The sequence below is a fragment of the Sorex araneus genome, chromosome 2, assembly GCF_027595985.1.
Source record: "Sorex araneus isolate mSorAra2 chromosome 2, mSorAra2.pri, whole genome shotgun sequence".
Taxonomy (NCBI): domain Eukaryota; kingdom Metazoa; phylum Chordata; class Mammalia; order Eulipotyphla; family Soricidae; genus Sorex; species Sorex araneus.
Genome location: NC_073303.1, coordinates 252,544,483 through 252,562,884, shown reverse-complemented (window position 1 = coordinate 252,562,884; position 18,402 = coordinate 252,544,483). Strand labels below are relative to the sequence as shown.

The 18,402-nt window shown below is 54.3% G+C and overlaps 1 protein-coding gene across 2 annotated transcripts in view; it reads right to left on the bottom strand.

Moving 5' to 3' along the window:
* Window positions 1-18,402, bottom strand: part of SLIT3 (slit guidance ligand 3) — a 517,570-nt gene that overhangs the window by 143,272 nt on the left and 355,896 nt on the right. The window lies entirely within an intron of this gene.

Here is an 18,402-nt window from a genome sequence, read left to right as displayed (position 1 = left end):
CCGGAGGGGTGGCGGTATTCAGTGGAAGTCTGCATGTGGACACAGAGCTGCCCCGCTGCTATTCGGACTTTCTGGAACAATCTCTGGGTAACTGCGCCTGAGCCTGGTGGTCCCGGGAGGCAGGGAAGCTGGCTGCGCGTCCCACCTCTGCTGGCGTTCTGCTCCTCTGTGCTCGGCAAGTCCTTCCTGGACGTCAGTTTCCCTATGGGTGACGCTTGTTGACTCAGGGTGGGGGCATAAACACAAAGGTCGGGGCCATGACTGACGGTCAGCGGGGTGACGGGGTGAGGACCCCCTCGACAGAGGAGGGGACGGAATTAAACTCTGCTTCAGGGGACGGGGAAGGAAGCCGGCTGGCGCCGGAGGTTTAAACTCCCCGTTGCTCACTCGAAAGTTCTAGATTTCCTTTCCCAGGGGTCCGGATGTTAAAAACGCATTGGAGAATGTGGGGCCTGGGGAGGTGGTTCAGTAGCAGAGGAGTCATCTTGCAGGGATGAGACCCTCGGTTGGACCCCTGGCACTGCACAGAACTTTAAAAAAGAGTAAGCACTGCACTGCACTGCACTATCGTCCCGTTGCTCATCGATTTGCTCGAGCGGGCACCAGTAATGTCTCCATGGTGAGACTGGTTGTGACTGTTTTTGGCATCTCGAATATGCCATGGGGAGCTTGCCAGGCTCTGCCATGTGGGGAGGATACTCTCGGTAGCTTGCCGGGCTCTCCAAGAGGGACAGAGGAATCGAACCCGGGTTGGCCACGTGCAAGGCAAACGCCCTACCTGCTGTGCTATATAGCTCCAGTCCTTAAAAAGAGTAAAAAGAAAAAAATTAAAGTAAAAATAGAGTCAGGGAGACAGTTTACGTGGTAAAGCATCTGCCTAGCACAAAAGGTAGAAACGTTTCCATGTCCTAATTCAATGATTAACTCAGGCAACAGTCAGCAACGCATGAGAAAACTGAGTGAGAGGAAAAAAAGAAAAGTTAAGTTAAAGGTTGATTCTTAGGGTGCCACGCTATTGGTCCCACTGGGAGAGAGGGCTAGAGACTGACATTATTGTAGAGAAGTCAGAGGGCAATCCTGGACCCTATTGATCACCCTGAGCACAAGCAAAGGGAAACGATGCTGGTGTGAGCCCCCCCCGCCCCTTGGAAACACAGAGTATCACTGAAGGAGTATAACCGTCAAAGCACTCAAGCCGGCCTCTCAGCAAGCCTGGCTAGCCAGCTGACAGAAAAGGAACAAGTTATAATCTCACGCACAGAGAGGAGCAATGGGAAGAATCCAGAAAGCAGGGCATGCCTTAGGAGCTGGTTCCCTCAGGTCAGCAGGCAGCAGGAGAGGAGAGAAAGGAGAGGACAATTGGGAACACAGATGCCAGCCATGCAAATGATTTTCTGTTTTCAAGGGGCTGCAGGACGGGAAATGAAGCACATCCGAAATATTCCGTCCTCTCCGATGCTCTAGTTAACATCTCCAGACTGTTACCACTTCAACCTAGAGCTGATAGGAAAACTGTGAATGAGCCATGGTTTCCAGTTTGGGAGAGCACTGCCCTCAGAGTCAGCCTCGACGCAGCCCAGCCGCAGTGCGGGCGTACGGTGGCTCGAAGGGGCCGGGTCCAGGGGGACGCGGTTTACCCGGGAAGAGCGTGGCAACGCAGGGCAAAGCCTAAACTGAGGTTGTTTGAGCAAAACGATGGCTGAAAAGCCTTTTTTTTTAGGCCCTTGGGGGGAATCCGGAATCGGGACTTGGGTATTGGATGATAGTAAAGAATTATTATTCCTTGTTAGGTGTGAAAACACATTCCCTCTTCTCCCCCACCACACCATTCTTATTTAAAATTTTTTTTTATTAGAGAATCACTGTGAGGTACAGTTACAAACTTGTGAACTTTCGTGTTTGCGTTTCAGTCATACAGTGATCATTTACTCATCCCTCCACCAGTGCCCATTCTCCTCCACCAATGATCCCAGTATCCTCCCCCCACCCCCACCCCATCCCCCACCCCCCACCCTGCCTCTGCGGCAGGGCATTCCCTTTTGTTCTCTCTCTCTCTCTCTCTCCTTCTGGGCCACACACACCATTCTAGTGAAATACTTAGAAGGGTCACCAACAGCAAACCATGCGCAACCGTGAGTCTAGCTGATGGGTCTGAGAGGAATCTGGCTGTTCGGGCCTTGGCTAGAGTTTCTTCGGGATGGGGTTGAACAGCATCTCGGGGCAGATCTGCCTCTGGGAGTCTTCTCTGCTGGGGAAGGGTGGGGCGGTGCTCGGCCCACGGTCCCCTGGAAGGCTACCCTCTCTCCTCAGAGGACCCGCAGCCAGGGACGGCTGCCCGCAGCGCCGGGGCCCAGGGTTGAGCCAGCAGCAGCAGCAGCAGCAGCGGCCGCGGCAGGATCCCTGGGTCCCAGCTGGGTGAGGGGGTGGATGGAAGGCACTTGGGACGCCAAGTGCGCCACTTACCGAAAGCACCAGGCAGGACTCAGCTGGCACTGCCCTTCATTAGCTCTAATGGAAGTTCAAGGTCAATGACCAGCCATAAACATCAGTCCTAAATTAAGTGTCTCTTTCTTGGGCTCCTTGCCCAGAGGATTTTTTTTTTAAACCCCTTTTCTATTTTTTTTTTCTCCCTCTTAAAAGCCAAGTCGCTTGGGCAGTAGGGAAGCATCACAAACACATCCTGACCCTTCAGGATGAAAATGATCCCTTCTGTTGACGGAGATCCTAACTCACTCCCACTAAACCCACCAGAAAGGAAAACCAGTTTGAGGAAGAATGCGTCTCCCGGTCTGAAAGACATTCCTTTTTTTTTTTTCTTTTTTTTTTCCCTCTCTGTTTTCTTTTCTGCTTTTTGGTTTGGTTTTAAGCACCCATCTCTCCCTGTTCCTTGTTCGCTCCATCTTTCCTCTCTGCCCCTCTGGGAGCCGGACTGGTCAGTGCGCCCCCCCCTCCCCAGGACGTGAAGTTTGTCTTACTGATGGCGGCTCTGCTGCCCGACACCCCCTTCCGCACCCCCCTTCCCAGCAGCCGGGACGCTCGTGGCCACCCGCGTCTCACAACATGACTAATACGCTGAGCTCCGGGTGTGCAAAGCAGACAGGGACAGATGGAGGGCTTGCTGAGGAGGAGTCCTTCCGACCCCTCCGAGGGGACCCCGAGTAAGTGGCAGCAGACAGTGCCGAGCACCGGAGCAGAAGCATCCTCAGGCGGAGGAGGGCCCCAGAGACTCCCGGGGGACGGGAACTGACACTCGTGGGGGGCAAATGCAGCCTGAGCCTGTGCCCCTGGGTCGGAGCGGACGGCAGGTCCTTGTGGAGGCCGGGTGGCACCCGCCAGGGGCCCTGGGAGACGCGTTCGAGCAGCTCTAAGTCTGCGGCTGTGCCGCAGGGGTCACTGGCTTCCCATGCCTGCTTCTGGGTCCACGGGGGACACTGCAGGCAAGAACTGGGTCTCGTCCAGGAAGCAGTGTGATAGGGAAGTGGGGGAGCAGATGCCCCACTCGTGTGGAGTCTGGGATGGACTGCTGCCCTCGAACCCCCCCCCCCACGCATACAAACATGCATGCACACACACGCACACCCACCACACACATGCACACACACCACACACCACAAACAAGCACACATGCAAACATGCGCACACACATGCACACATACTACACACCACACAAAAACATGCACGCGTGCTCACACACACACCACACACTCACACCACACAACACACACTCACGCATGCTCATGCACACACACCAGACACTCACACAAAACACACGTCACACACAAACCACACACATGCATGTTCACACACACCACACACACGCAACACACAACACACATGCATGCTCACGCACACACACATGCACAACATACAGATATGCACACACACATGCACATACACACACACACTCAATAGTTGTCCCTGACAGAAATCGCCAAGTAGCCACACACACACACACACACACACACACACACACACACACACACACACACACACAGTCAAAACTGGTCCCTGATAGACACTGCCAAGTGGCCTTTCATTGGCATTCGATGCCCCAGAAGTCCAAACAGGGCACATCCTGCTGCAGACGGGGATGACACAATTTTTAAAAAAGCAGTTTCGGTCTTCCTGGAAGAAAGACAGCACAGCCGCCCCCGCCCCCCCCCCCACCCCGCCGTGCCCCCGCCAGCCCACCGGCTCGCTAAATCCTGGGATCCTCGGTGATGCTGCCTGTTTTCCCGGCAAAAAGGAAACATCCCGGAGAGCTTTTATTTCATACCCGTGTCACCTCTGGAAGCCCTGGCCTGGCCCGAGGGACATCTGAGTGCGTTCAAACCCGATTCCTCTCTGGAGACGCCAAAGAGCAGCCTTGGCCAGACTGCTGTGTGATTTCCCCCCCTGCCCCCCAGGTTGAAAGGGTTTATCAAGCTAATACAATCTTCTCTCCCAAGACGGGCTAACTCTGACTTTAAACAATCTGCAAATAAATAGCCTGGGTTTTCCCCAAGTCTCATTCCATTCATCTCAGCGGAGGAATGAGAAAATACGGATTATCATTTTGATTGCAAATATATTTCTATCTGGAGAAAGATCTACAAAGGGCTCAAGTCACCTCTATAAATTTAAACAGTTTCCAGTTAGTCCCAAGGAACCAAATCCTCCATTTTTTTTTTATTTAAAACATCCCGGTGCTTCAAAGATGTTCTATTAGACAGATGTCACGTTGATATAATAAACAGCAATGCCAAATCTAATGAATTAAGGGAAAAGAGAACCGCATGCTGATATTTTCAGATGAAATCAGGTAATGACAGGGAAGAAAAATGAAGCTGCATTTGAAAACAGCTTGAGAGGCCAAAAAAAATTCCAAGTGCAGAGAGAGAGAGAGTCCGAGCAGGAGAAATCGGCCCCGTGGGCTGTGTTTCCCCCAATGCAGAGGTGCATTTCGTCCCTATTTGGGGTGGAGATAAAGAAAACGAGACGAAAGCCACAGGGTCCCTGGGACTGATACTGCTTTGGGCAGGGACCTTCGTCCATCAGCTGTCTGGGAGCGTGAGGGACGCAGGAAAGACGTTGAAGGGGCTGGTGCCCCTGGCTGGCGTTTGCACTTACTGCCTGCTTGTGGCCAAGCAGAGATACTCAGCATTCAGGGATCTGGGGGGCGAGGCAGGGGTGGGTGGCTGCACTTCTCACGGTGCTTTAGGAAAGGAGCCCCCACCTGGCATACTCTCAGACAGTGCAAGGATGGTAGTATCCTGCTTCTCCCCAGCAACACGAGTTCTGGCTCCGGTGGGCGACTCACTCTTTTCTTTCTTTCTTTCTTTCTTTCTTTCTTTCTTTCTTTCTTTCTTTCTTTCTTTCTTTCTTTCTTTCTTTCTTTCTTTCTTTCTTTCTTTCTTTCTTTCTTTTCTTTCTCTCTTTCTCTCTTTCTTTCTTTCTCTTTCTTACTCTTCTCTCTCTTTCTTCTTTCTTTCTTTCCGTCTTTCTTTCTCTCTTTCTTTCTCTTTCTTTCTTTCTTTCTTTCTTTCTTTCTTTCTTTCTTTCTTTCTTTCTTTCTTTCTTTCTTTCTTTCTTTCTTTCTTTCTTTCTTTCTTTCTTTCTTTCTTTCCCCTGACGTGTTCCCCAGGATTCAGTGGCTTACGGCCACTCGGGCAGCAAGTAGTAGACTAGCCAGGGTTTCCGTGGAAGCTGGTGACACCCCAAGCCCTGTGCCCTTTGCAATATCTTAATTTAGTGATGGTCCAGGACTGTCAGAAGTCAAGAGATTTTTATCCTTGTATTTATTTATTTTTGCTTTTGGGGTCACACCCGGCAATGCATAGGGGTTACTCCTGGCTCTGCACTCAGGAATCACTCCCGGCGGTGCTCGGGGGGACCCTATGGGATGCTGGGAGTCAAACCCGGGTCGGCCACGTGCAAGGCAAACGCCCTCCCCGCTGTGCTATCACTCCAGCCCCTAAAAGAAGTCAAGATATTTTTTGGATGGAGAAATATCTTACCAAAGCTCCTGAAAGAGACTTCCGGTTTTGTTCCTAATGTTACAACAGTGGCCTCAAGGTATCAGTTCTCATGAAACCTGTCCTTCTACTGGATAACAGCAGTGAGAAAGGATTCTTCCGGGGCTAGGGAGCCAGCATCACAGCTCCGCATGGACCTCCCATCACCCCACTGGCCCTGGAGGCACCCCTGCACTGCTGGGTGGGGTCCTGCAAGACCACCTCCTCGGGCCGGGCATTGAACCACCGGCCTGCTTGGCCGAGACTCTCCCAGTGGTCAGCGATCCTTCACAAATAGAAGGTGTCTGTGTCCTTCACCCCAGCCCCTGCACATCCAGGGGGAAGGGGAGTCACTCTACAGACAGATGCAGAGCAAGGTGCTAAGGAACACGGCGCGTGATGTCGACTGCAGCTCCGCCCCTGGAAACGCCAGAAACCGGCTAGGTCTCCATCAGGGGCTACTGGGTAAAGGCCAAGGAAAGTCCAGCAGCACACAGAGCACACGGGTTGCCCCGCAGCTGACTGGACAGAGCATCCAGACCCGACCCGGAGGCAGAACCGTGCCCAAGGAAACGCAACCACAGAAACGGCCCTGTCCCGGGTGACCTCACATGGAAACCCGGCGGGGAGAGGCCAACGCTGAAGCTAACGATGCCTTCGGTTGCAAAGGGCGGAGGAGGGAGGGAGAGACTTCTCTGTTGGGAGATCAAGGAGGGAGCCCTCTCTCGGAGACGAGTGACATGTCTGAAAAGTAAAAGCTGAAGAGAAAGAGCGTCTCTAGCGAAGATGCTTCGAGTCACACACCTTGGGCTTTCTTAGATGAAACCCCCCCCTCCGCGCGCGCATGTGCGCGTGCACACACACACACACACGTGCGTGGACTTTTCCACAGTAGTAATGGAGACGAGACACTGGAGCTGGCACCCTTCACGATGGGATGCCACTTGCCACTTCCGGTACCAAGTGGGAGGAAAGGAAGCCTTCCACGCCAGAGGCGGCTGGTTCTCCGCCTCCATTTAAATATGACCCAGCACGCCTTTCTCCGTTCAAGGAGAGAGAGAGTCGCGAGTGAGTAGCTGTGAGCCGGCCGGCAGCTGGTGACGTCAGAGAGAGGGCCCCCATAACCCACGGAGGAGGGCGTGGCCTTTGCTTTGTGGATGTGCCGATCATTTGTGTGTGTCTGGGGGGTGGGGGGTGTCATGTGGCCTGGGTGAAGCCCGCAGTCACCTCCACGCTCCCCTCTCTTTTCTGCCACCAGGAATTTCTAGCGCCCGGGGCTCCCTTAGTAATGACCCCGAGATGGTGACTTTTGGATTGGGTTGGGGGGGTGCTCAGGGAGGATTATGTAGCAGAGGATGGAAAAGCGCCCGAGGGGGACGTCGCGTCTGCCTCTGTGGACCTGAGTTCCCTGCCACGCTCGTGGGTACAGCCACGAGCTTCACCCCTGGGGGGGTCACTTCCTTCCTCTGGGAGGTTCCCCCCCCCCGAGGTAGGAGCACGACCACGGTTTCACACAAGGGGTCCACCAGCGTGGACACAGCAAGGGAGCAGGAGGCGGGCGGGGCCCTGTGGGGGAAGGTGCCCACGGCCAGGGAAACATGGCCCCGCCAGCGTCCTGACCACGGACTGCTCCCTGGCATCTCCCGGTTCTGGAGAACTTTCTAGATCTGGACAGAAAGCTGTGGGTCTCGTCTCTTTAAACCCTTTTATGTATGTATGTATGTATGTTTTGCTTTTGGGGCCACCACCTGATAGTACTCAGGGTCCACTTATGGCTCTGCCTGTAAGCAGGGTCACTCCTGGACATGGGGGTGTCAGGGATCAAATATGAGTTGGTCACACGCAAGGCCAACACCTTTCCCGCTGTACTATCCCTCCAGCCCCCTTTACCCTAAATCCTTTTTTTTTACCCTAAATCCTTTTAAAGTCTCTCCCTCTTTCTCTCTCTCTTTTTTTCTCTCCCTCCCTCCCTCCCTCCCTCCCTCCCTCTCTCTCCCTCTCTCTCTCTCTCTCTCCCCATCTCCCTCTCCCTCGTCTCTCTCTGTCTTCTTTTGGGCATTGTGGTTTGCAATACAGGTACCGAAAAGTCTCCATGTAAACCCCTTTACCTAATTTCAGCATTCAGTGATCATTTCCAACTTTTATGGTTGGGCTTGTTCCTTCTCTATCTCTACCTTACCTACCCTCTACCCCGCCCCCCACACACTCGTGTGGTAATTTCCAACCACTGACCAGTCCTCCTGGAACCTGTTTTTCCTGGCCTTGAGTATTGGTCTCATAACCTTTTTGTTTTGTTTTGTTTTTTAAGATCCCAAAAGTGCATGCAGTCATTCTCTCTGTCCCTCTCCTTCTGACTCATTTCACTCAACACGATACTCTCCACGTCTGTCCGTTTATAGGCAAATTGGCACAATCATTCCCTCTTTTCCTTGTTTCTCTCTCCATCTCTCTCACCTCCTTTTTCCCTTTTGCACCTGGGCGGTGCTCAGGGCTTACTCCTGCACTCAGAAGCGAGCGAGTGCAGAGCTTGGTGGGCTACACGGGAGGGATGCCGGGGATCGAACCCAGCTTGCACAAGGCAAGCACCCTCCCCGTGGTCCTACTGCCCCGGCCCCTCCCCAGCCGCCTCGCAAACCCCCAGGCTGCCAAGAGTGCCCGCGGCCTCACGTCCCCAAACACCAGCCTCCCCTCCACGCCCCCCCACCCCGCCCCGAGACACCGGCACACCGGGCTCATCCATGCGCCTCACGTGCTCCGGGGAGAGGGTAATTTTATACAGTCAAGATATATGGGACAGGCCAACCTCAAGTTCACATCCGTTAAAGCATTTCTCTGCTGGCAACATTTTTACAAGCCTCTCACAGCGATACGCTTAATTAAAATAACAGGGTGATATACATCACCGCCCCGAGTCCTTGCTGACGCGGAGGGAGGGAGGGGAGAAAAATGAGAGCATTAGTTCTCCTTTATTAAAAGAGCTATTTCAGCGTGACACCTCGAATAAAGACGAGCCATTAGCAAAATTAAAAATGAGGGGAAGTTGATTTTGGGAAATGCGCGCATTAGCACCTCCTCCCTGCCTGCCGGGCAGACCCCCCCCCGCCCCCCCTCCGTCCGCCCTGCCCGGTGGTCCCACCAGCTGACACGCGGGATCTTCAGTTCCCGGGAAACAAGAGGCTCGGAATCACAGGTGACAAGCCCAGTGAGAATAGTCTGTTTATCATACGGGCCTGCTTGGCCCTCAAATTAAATAAGGAAAAGAGAAGGTTCCCTCCTAACCCCCAACACACACACACACACACACACACACACACTTTCCCAGCACAGACTCTGAGCCCAGAGCTGACGTTACTGGATAACCTGGGGGCTAGGGTCATGCCCCCTCCACCCCCCACTCAACGAAACCCTGTACTGGACACATGGGCACATTTGTGTGTTGCCTCTGTGATCTATTATTGTGGTCTCACCACCAGATCACCAAGAGAGAAGAACACGCTCTTCAGAAAATCATAAAGAGCACAGAATGATTGCACTCCTTTGTGGGATATTAAAATAAAACATAGGACGAGACTAATATCCAAGGACGGTGGACACAAGGGCCAGGGGGAGTTGCCCACGGTTGGAAGGCTGCCTCGAGGGGCTGGGGGAGAAGGCAGTTGGGAGAGAGAAGAGACCACGAAGAGGACAAAGATGGCTGGAAGCGATCACTCTGGATAAGAAGTGTGTGTTGAGGGGCCGGAGCAATAACACAGCGGGTAGGGCATTTGCCTTGCACGAGGCCGACCCGGGTTCGATTCCCAGCATCCCATAGGGTCCCCTGAGCACCACCAGGAGTCATTCCTGAGTGCAGAGCCAGGAGTAACCCCTGTGCATCGCCAGGTGTGACCCAAAAAGAAAAAAAAAAGTGTGTGTTGAGAGTAGGTAAAGGAACAAACACGATGACCTCTCAGTACTCAGTATCTGTATTGCAAACTGTAATGCAGAGAGACAGAGAGAGAGAGAGAGAGAGACAGAGACAGAGAGAGACAGAGAGAGACAGAGGGAGACAGAGAGAGAGAAAGAGGTGCTTTCCATAGAGACAGGCTGGTGGGGATGACCATGAGGGGAAGGAACCTGGGGACACTAGTCTAGTGCTGGGAAATGTGCCCTGGGTGGAGGGTCGGGTATTGCAACATTGTATGACTGATTGCAACATTGTATGACTGACACCCAACCAGGAACAGCTTTGTAACTGTGTATCTCTTGGCGATTCAATAAAAATAAATAAACCAATTTTTAAAAGGGAAGATCATAAAGAGAAGAACTAAATGAGAGTTTAGAGCTCCGACGGTGAGCCTGGCCCGGCGTGCACTCTCCCGAGATGTAGCACTGGGGGTCTGGGAGGGTGAGTGCAGGAGGGGAGGCCACGGGCAGACAGCTCTGAGCCAGGGGTCACTCAGCATTACCGCTGACGGTCCTGGTACCCACCAATAAAGGGAGCTCAGCATGAAGGGCAGCTTAATGTGACAATTCCCCCAACTTTCGTCCTCTTTGGGGTAGACCTTCAAGATCTTTGTCCTAGGAAGTGATACTTCCCTTTAAATTGACTCCTATGTTAGATGTTCAAGGTTATTTGAAGAAGGAAAACAGGGGCCAGAGAGATAAGATATGCTTTGCGTGGGGAGGGGGGAGCAGTGGTGGGCAGAATCAATTCCTGGAACCACAGGGTCCCCTGAGCACTGCCAGAGGCAGCCTCCGAGCCCTGAATAGTAAGCCGATCCCAGAAACGCAGCGTATGATGGCCCCAAAACCAAATAAATAAAAAAAAAAGAACAAAAAGCGAGTAAAACCAGGCGCACTTGTTACTAACTCTATTGCGTGGCTATAATGCTACAAACCCCACAGTAGATACCACTAACCCCCCCACCCCCCTGGATGGCCGGAATAAAAACAATAGGTAACAAAACTAGTTGGTGAAGAGGTGGAGAAACTAACACCTTTATACACTGCTGGCAGAAATGTAACATGGTCCAGGCACTCAGGAAGAGAGTTCCTGTACCATCTTAGAGCTCCACTTCTAGGTCTATACACGCATGTTGTGTCCACACAAAAGATCATCAATTTCCTCGAGCGGCACCAGTAACATCTCTATTGTGAGACTTGTTTGTTACTGCTTTTGGCATATCGAATACACCACGGGGAGCTTGCCAGGCTCTGCCGTGCGGGCGTGATTCTCTCGGTAGCTTGCCGGGGCTCTTGGAAACTGTTTGTATTTGTCTGGCAACTAAAAAAGAAAAAAAAAAAAGCACCCGTGGCTGGCATGTTTCAAATCCCAGTGGCCACAGCCCTGCCCTGGAAGCAGGGAGGAAGAGAGAGAGAGAGTGAGGGAGGGAGAGACGGAGGGAGAAGGAGAGAGAGAGAGGGAGATGGACAGAGGGAGGAGGGAGAGAGCGAGAGAGAAGGAGAAAGAGAGAGGAGACAGAGCGAGCGAGAGAGAGCGAGAGAGAGAGGGAGAGGGACAGAGGGAGGAGGGAGAGAGCAAGAGAGAAGGAGAAAGAGAGAGGAGACAGAGCGAGTGAGAGAGAGCAAGAGAGAGAGAGGGAGAAGGACAGAGGGAGAGAGCGAGAGAGAAGGAGAAAGAGAGAGGAGACAGAGAGCGAGCGAGAGAGAGAGTGAGAGAGCGAGAGTGAGAGAGAGGGAGAAGGAGAGAGGGAGGAGGGAGAGAGTGAGAGAGAAGGAAAGAGAGAGGGGAGACAGAGAGCGAGCGAGAGAGAGAGAGAGAGAGAGCGAGAGTGAGAGAGAGAGAGGGAGAAGGAGAGAGGGAGGAGGGAGAGAGTGAGAGAGAAGGAAAGAGAGAGAGGGGAGACAGAGACAGAGAGAGAGAGAGAGAGAGAGAGAGAGAGAGAGAGAGAGAGAGGAGAAAAGTGCCTGCCACGGAGGAGGTCGGTTGGGAAGGGAACCGGGCACGCTGGCGGCAGGGGGCGTGCATGGTAAAGGGACGGGTGTTGGGACACTCGGTGACTAAAACCCAATGAGAGCAGCTCTGTCCCCGGGTAGGGCACACAGGCCGGCTCTCGGCTCTCCCTCCCCAGGGGCTGAGGGGCGCTGGGGATATTTCTATTTTTCTAGATGTAGTAAAATTCCGCCCCCTCCCCCTCCCACCCCCAAAGCTCTGCCAATAAGTTTCCACAGCTGCGCATTCCCTACTTCCATCAGCACAGACAGAAAGGAACGCTTACAGTCGTGTTTTGTGTCATTAGTCTTCTTATCCCGACATTCTTCACCATAATGACAGCTGCCATTGATTACGGTGCCTTCCCGGTGCTTGACAAGCCTGGAGAGAAGGCGCGTGCAGGGCGCGGCCGAACCCCATCATACCGTGTGTTTGCCTCTTGGGTACCACCCAGTGGACCGAACTTCTGGGATTCACTCAACAGCCCCCATCAGCCCGCCGAATAAATGGGAATGGTGAGAACAGAGCCAGACTGGACTCACGTGGGGGTCCAGGCCCGGAGCAGGTTGTAATCCAGTGGGGGAGGGGGAGGAGGGAGGAAGCAGAAGAGAAAAGCCAAAGAAAACCGTCAGACATTAAATGGTGTCAAGGAGATGGGTGAGGCGCTGGGGAGAGTAATAGCTCTGGGTAAGTGCCCCAGGCGGGTGGATAATGACAGGGTTCGTTCTGTTGGCTTCTACATCTTGAAAAACTCTGATGGTTGTTCCTGGGCAGGCCGGGGATGAGATGTGTTCCTGGATTGCGCATCTCTAGGTCTGCCTTATTGAATGCCGGGTGTCACCGGGGGGCCGGGGGGGGGGTGGAGGGACACTAGAGAAAACAGGTGACTGCCTCCCTCTTGTAAATCAGCGTTAAGAAGAGCTACGGGGGCGGGGGGGGGCGGGGGAGGAGAGTGAGCTGGGCACTGGCCTTGCACTTGGCCGACCTAGGTTCGATCCCCGGCCCTGCCCTGTGGTCCCCCGAGCACCACAAGGAATGATCCCTGAGCATAGAGCCAGAAGTCAGCCCTGAGCACAGAGCCAGGAGTCAGCCCTGAGCACAGAGCCAGGAGTCCTCCCTGAGCATAGAGTCAGGAGTCAGCCCTGAGCACTGCTGGGTGTGACCCCCCAAAGCAACCAACCCAACAGACACGAGCTATGTCTTGGCATATTTGAACCATCACTGACGTGTGTCGGGGGGAAACACACCAGAATTTCCTTGATGTGAAGTGACTCAACATTTTTATCATTTTTTTTTTAAATGAAGGCAGCAAGTAGAATCTTTTGATTCTTCCACAGCCTGGTCTACTTTGCAAACACCGTTGTCGTCAAGGTCTCGACCAGACAGGGACGATACAGGCCCCACCTGGAGAGGGGAGATCGCCCACGGCGGCAGATGGCTTGAAATCAGCCCTGACTGGGAACCTTCCGGATAGCGGACAGCAGATCTGGGCTTCGAAGGACAGTTTTATTTGCTAATCGGCCTAATCAACTGAAAGCTGCCAGCATGGCTGGGAGGCGTGAGCCCCAGGCAGAGCAGAGGGGAGGTGGAGACGCAGGTTGGCAGGACCAACCAAGGAGTGGGGGGGAGGAGGAGGCGGTGTGTGTGGGGGGCATCAGGCTGTCGGAGGGTCACGGGGCTGTGGCCGTGCCTCCAGACGGGGCCACCCAGGGGCTCCAGGCCACTGTCATTGTTCCCAAATTCCAGGATCCAGGGCAAGGCAAGTCATCCTCTCATACGCCAGCCAGAACAGGGTCCTTCCTGGGGCTTGGACCATCCAACCCGGGTCCCTTAACTGTCACTGTCACTCCGTTGCTCATCAATTTGTTCAAGCGGGCACCAGTAACATCTCTCGATTGTGAGATGTATTTGCTACTGTTTTTGGCATATCCAATATGCACAGGGAGCTTGCCAGGCTCTGCCGTGTGGGCTCGATTACTCTCGGTAGTTTGCCGGGCTCTCCGAGAGGGGCAGAGGAATCGAACTCAGGTCGTCCGCATGAAAGGTGAACGCCCAACCGCTGTGCTATTGCTCCAGCCCGGGTCCCTTAACATGTGGGGAAATCTCTATGGCGGTGTGAAGCCTGGGACTCCGGGTTCCCAAGAGGCGAGACGGACAGAGACAGAGACGGACAGAGAACGCAAAAGCAGAAGCAGTTTGATTCCAGTCTCCGGGGGTCAGCTTTCTCGCCCCCAGGGTGGTCTCTTGAGGGCGACCCCGACCTCAGGCAGCAAGCGGTTTATCTGGGGTTTGATGACATAAGCAGACCATGCCTTGGTGTTTCAGGAAAACCTTAGTGGCCTAACAAAGGTGTCTTGGCCAGGGTGGAGGGAAACAGTGGCCAGGCAACAGTTAAGCAACAGTTTCCACCAGCAGTTTACGGTGACATACGCGACTCGATTTTTTTAGGGTTAACAAAAGGCAATTTCTGGGGCACTGTGACTGATTGACTGAGCCCACCTGGGCCCAGGGGCTTTCTCAGGTGGGTTCCGGTTGCCAGTGACACACTGTTTCATTGCTGGGAAACTGACATTGTTTCAAGTTCTAGGAACTGAACCTGAGGCCACGGCTGATTTTGCTGATTTCTGGTGGCTGTCAGGGTGTCAGTTTCACCCTTACACAGGCATCTCTCTCTCTCTCTCTCTCTCTCTCTCCCTTTCCCTTTCTCTCTCTCTCACCCCCCATGTCCCCCCCCTGCCTTTAGACAGTACGGTTTGCAATACAGACGCTGAATGGTTATCATGTCTATCGGAGTTGAGAGTGTCAGACCCAAGGGCGGCGGGTCACAAAGCCCCTCTGGGGAGGAAATGTCCTGGGCTGTGCAGTGCTGGGAGGGCAGGGGTCTTTCCTCTTAATTTTTTCTTCTTTTTTTATTGAAACACTGTGAGCTACAGTTACAAAGCTTTCATATCTGAGTTTCAGTCATACAATGATGGAACACCCATCCCTCCACCAGTGCACATTCTCCACCACCAATGTCCCCAGTATCTCCGCCCCATCCCAACCCTCCCCCTGCCTCCATGGCAGACAATTTCCCCCACACCCTTTCTCTACTTTTGGGCATCATGGTTTGCAATGCAGATACTGAGAGGCCATCACGTTTGGTCCTTTATCTACTCTCAGCACACGTCTCCCATCCCGAGCGATCCCTCCAACCATCATTGACTTAGTGATCCCTTCTCTGTCCCAGCTGCCTTCTCCCCCAGCTCATGAGGCAGGCTGCCAACCATGGAGAAGTCTTCCTGAGAGGGCAGGGATCTTGTATTTGTCAGGGCAGCCTAATGTGCCCTTCAGCATCTCGGCGGGGTCCCCTGCGAGCCATTCCTGCCGAGCTTGTCAGCTTTCTCTCCCAGCTACCCTACCTGGCATCATTTCCAGTGTTAAGTGCTCCCGAGTATGGTGAGGTTCCTGGGACCCCCATGTGACCCAGGCTCGGCCAACCTGAAGGGATGCATCACCCCCTCCTCCTCCTCCTCCTGGCCTCCAGCAGAGATGATGTAAGGGACAGACACGTGATCAAGGCAGAACCAATGGGAATCAGTTCAAGAAACTATTGGAGGGGGAAAATAATGCTCCCCTACCCCCCCATGCACACACCCCCAAAAAAGAAAATAATCATTGCCGCCATGCTGAGGGGTGAATGTGCCGGAAGCCACCACTTGGGGAAAAGTCCTAATGACATCATTGAGCCACCAGGCTTAGCTCAGCCTGCCGTCCCCGGATTGTTAATTTGATAAGCCCCCAAGCATATCCCTTCGCTCTTATTTTTAAGTCATTTGGAACACGGGTCCTGCTATCTGCAAACGAGACTGCCTAGCTGGTTCTACGTTGTTTGCTGGCTGGCTTTAAGTCTGGTCCACTGGCGCTGCAGGGATGAAGTGTGTGTCCAGAGGCTGTGCCCATGGACATTTCTTTTTTGGGGAAGTGAGGTTAGACAGGCATGGGCTGGCAGCAATCTGGACAACTTCCGGCCCGGGCACAGACACTCCTTTTATTTTTATTATTTTGCTTTTTGGGTCAATGAACCTGGCGATACACAGGGGTCACTCCTGCCTCATGCACTTAGGAATGACTCCTGGCACTGCCTGGGGGGCCCATTTGGGATGCTGGGAATCGAACCCGGGTCAGCCCTACCCGCTGTGCTATCGCTCCAGCCCCCTGACACTCCTTTCTTTTCTGGCAGACTAGCTTCTACTCTGACCTCTCCCATAACTGCGCTCCGAATACACTTGCTTCTGAACTCCGATTCACATCCCTTTTGATCGCTCCACATTCTCCCGGACCCTTCTCGGGTCCTGAAATTGCCGATCACAGAACGAGGCCACAAGGAAGAAGACCCAAGGCACACTCGGGCAGACAGCCTGGGAAGCTGGGCCTCTCCGGCCTCTGGGGCCTTTCACGGGGGAGTCCCAAGTCTTCACATCAGGATGGAAAACGATTCCCGGTTCCGGACGGTGGCTGCGGGGGGTGTGTTCTGAGGGGAGGGCCGGCCGGGTGACGCAGTGAGGGAGGAAGAGGAGATACAGCTGGGCCTCACCAGAGGCTGGCTGCGCTGAGGGACCGACTGGGAGTTCGTCTTGACCAGTTCACTCGGGGGTGGGTTCCTGCCTCGGGACCGAGTTATGAACAAGCGAGAGGATGAGCGATTGACTGGCTGACCCTGCCAGGAGGAAGTGATTCCTGAGTGCAGAGCCAGGAGTCATACCCCTGAGCATCACTGGTGTGACCCCAAAATAAAGCAAAAAAAAATACCCCCCCCCCAAAACCCTCCTGTCTTCATTTCACGTGCATGTCAGATAAAGGAAGGAAACAACCTCAGAGGGGATGGGAATACGTATTTGCTGCGGGTGGGACCCAGCCCTGTCTGTCTGTCTGTCCACGAGGCCAGGCTAGGAGCAGCAGGGCTCACGGCTAAACTTGGCTGGGGGGGGACCCATCTAGGTGGGTGGCCAGACCCCCCCTCTCCCCAGGCTCTGCTGCGTTTTCCCGAGTGATGTCCTGGTGCCCGCCTGCCCGTCCCAGAGCCGGCGGCCAGGAAGGGCCTCGCACCGCTGAGCGTTCTGCAAAGGGAAGGTGCAGGCTGGCTCCCTCTGCGCAAACAGAGCCCATGAATAATCTATGCGCTCTCTGGGTGTGCCTCCGCGCTGCTGATCAATAACCTCGCCTCCGCGCCCGCCCCGACAGAACGACAGAATGCGGGGACAAGTGTCTTGGGTTAGTGCTTGCGAGTCACCGCCACGGCACGCTCCGGGCTCGAACCCAGGCACAGGAAACGGCCGACGGAAGCTACCAAGTCTCGCCGAACAACCACAAACAACAACAAACAACAAACAAACAACAAACAACAAACTCCTTGGTGAATCCGTGAGCTGTAATTCAATAAAGCCAGCCATCGACGACGGCGACGGAGCGGGCCGTACCCCCGAAGTCCTTGGTGGCCCGGCGGCGGCACATATTCTGAAGGCTCACTTTGTTATGCACAGTCCCCGGCCCAGGACTAATCTCTTTATAATGAACTTAATCCAGTTAGAACTCCCGAGCACGGCCACATGTCACGGTAATTGGATAACGGCCCCAGATTTGGTAATTATTCCTACTCCAGGAGCAGAGCGGCTGGAGTCTGTAGTTGACCCCCCCTCCCCGCTTTCCAGACATGACCCCCCCTCCCGCCCCGGCCCCCAGTGATAGAGCTAATGCCAGATTCAGGATTCAGATGGGCTCTTTTGTCTTGGGGGGGGCGGGTATCTTGAGTAGGACAGGCCCGGGGTAGAGAGAGAGAGAGAGAGAGAGAGAGAGAGAGAGAGAGAGAGAGAGAGAGAGAGAGAGAGAGAGAGAGAGAGAGAGAGAGAGAGAGAGAGAGAGGGGATGGCCGGCTGGCTAGATCTGCCTTCCCAGGACGCTCCGTGCCAGGAAGACGCAGAGATGTGGGTGCATTGAGGTGTCTCTGCCCCGTGGTGGGGGCAGCGGGGGGGGGAGGGGCGGAGAAGCAGGAACCCAGTGGAGAAGATGGTTTTGAAGCCGTCTGCAGCCGCCCCTGGGTACCCGCTTCTCCCTCTCCCATGCCTCCTCTCACTGCACCTGGCCACACTCCCCGTGTCTGTTTGGCCACACAAAGCCTCTTTAGGGGGAGGTGCGAGTCCCCCAGACTCTCTAAGCGAGGAAGCAGGGGTGCGTCAGGGGCTGTGAAATGAAGCGGCTCGGAGAAAACTCCCTCCAGCCGCTGCTGTGGCACCAAGAGGGCGTCTCCTGCCCCCTCTCCCCACCTCACCCCCTCCCAGCCGCCCTCCCTGTGTGGGTGACTTAGGGGAGTGGGCTGGATGCGGCAGCCCCACCCAAGCTATAATAACTCCCCCCAAGGGGAGCCAAGTCTGGCCCCCAACTTCCTGGAAGCCTCGGGCTGGGAAGAGCCCGCACTTCCGGTCACCCAGCACTGGGCAG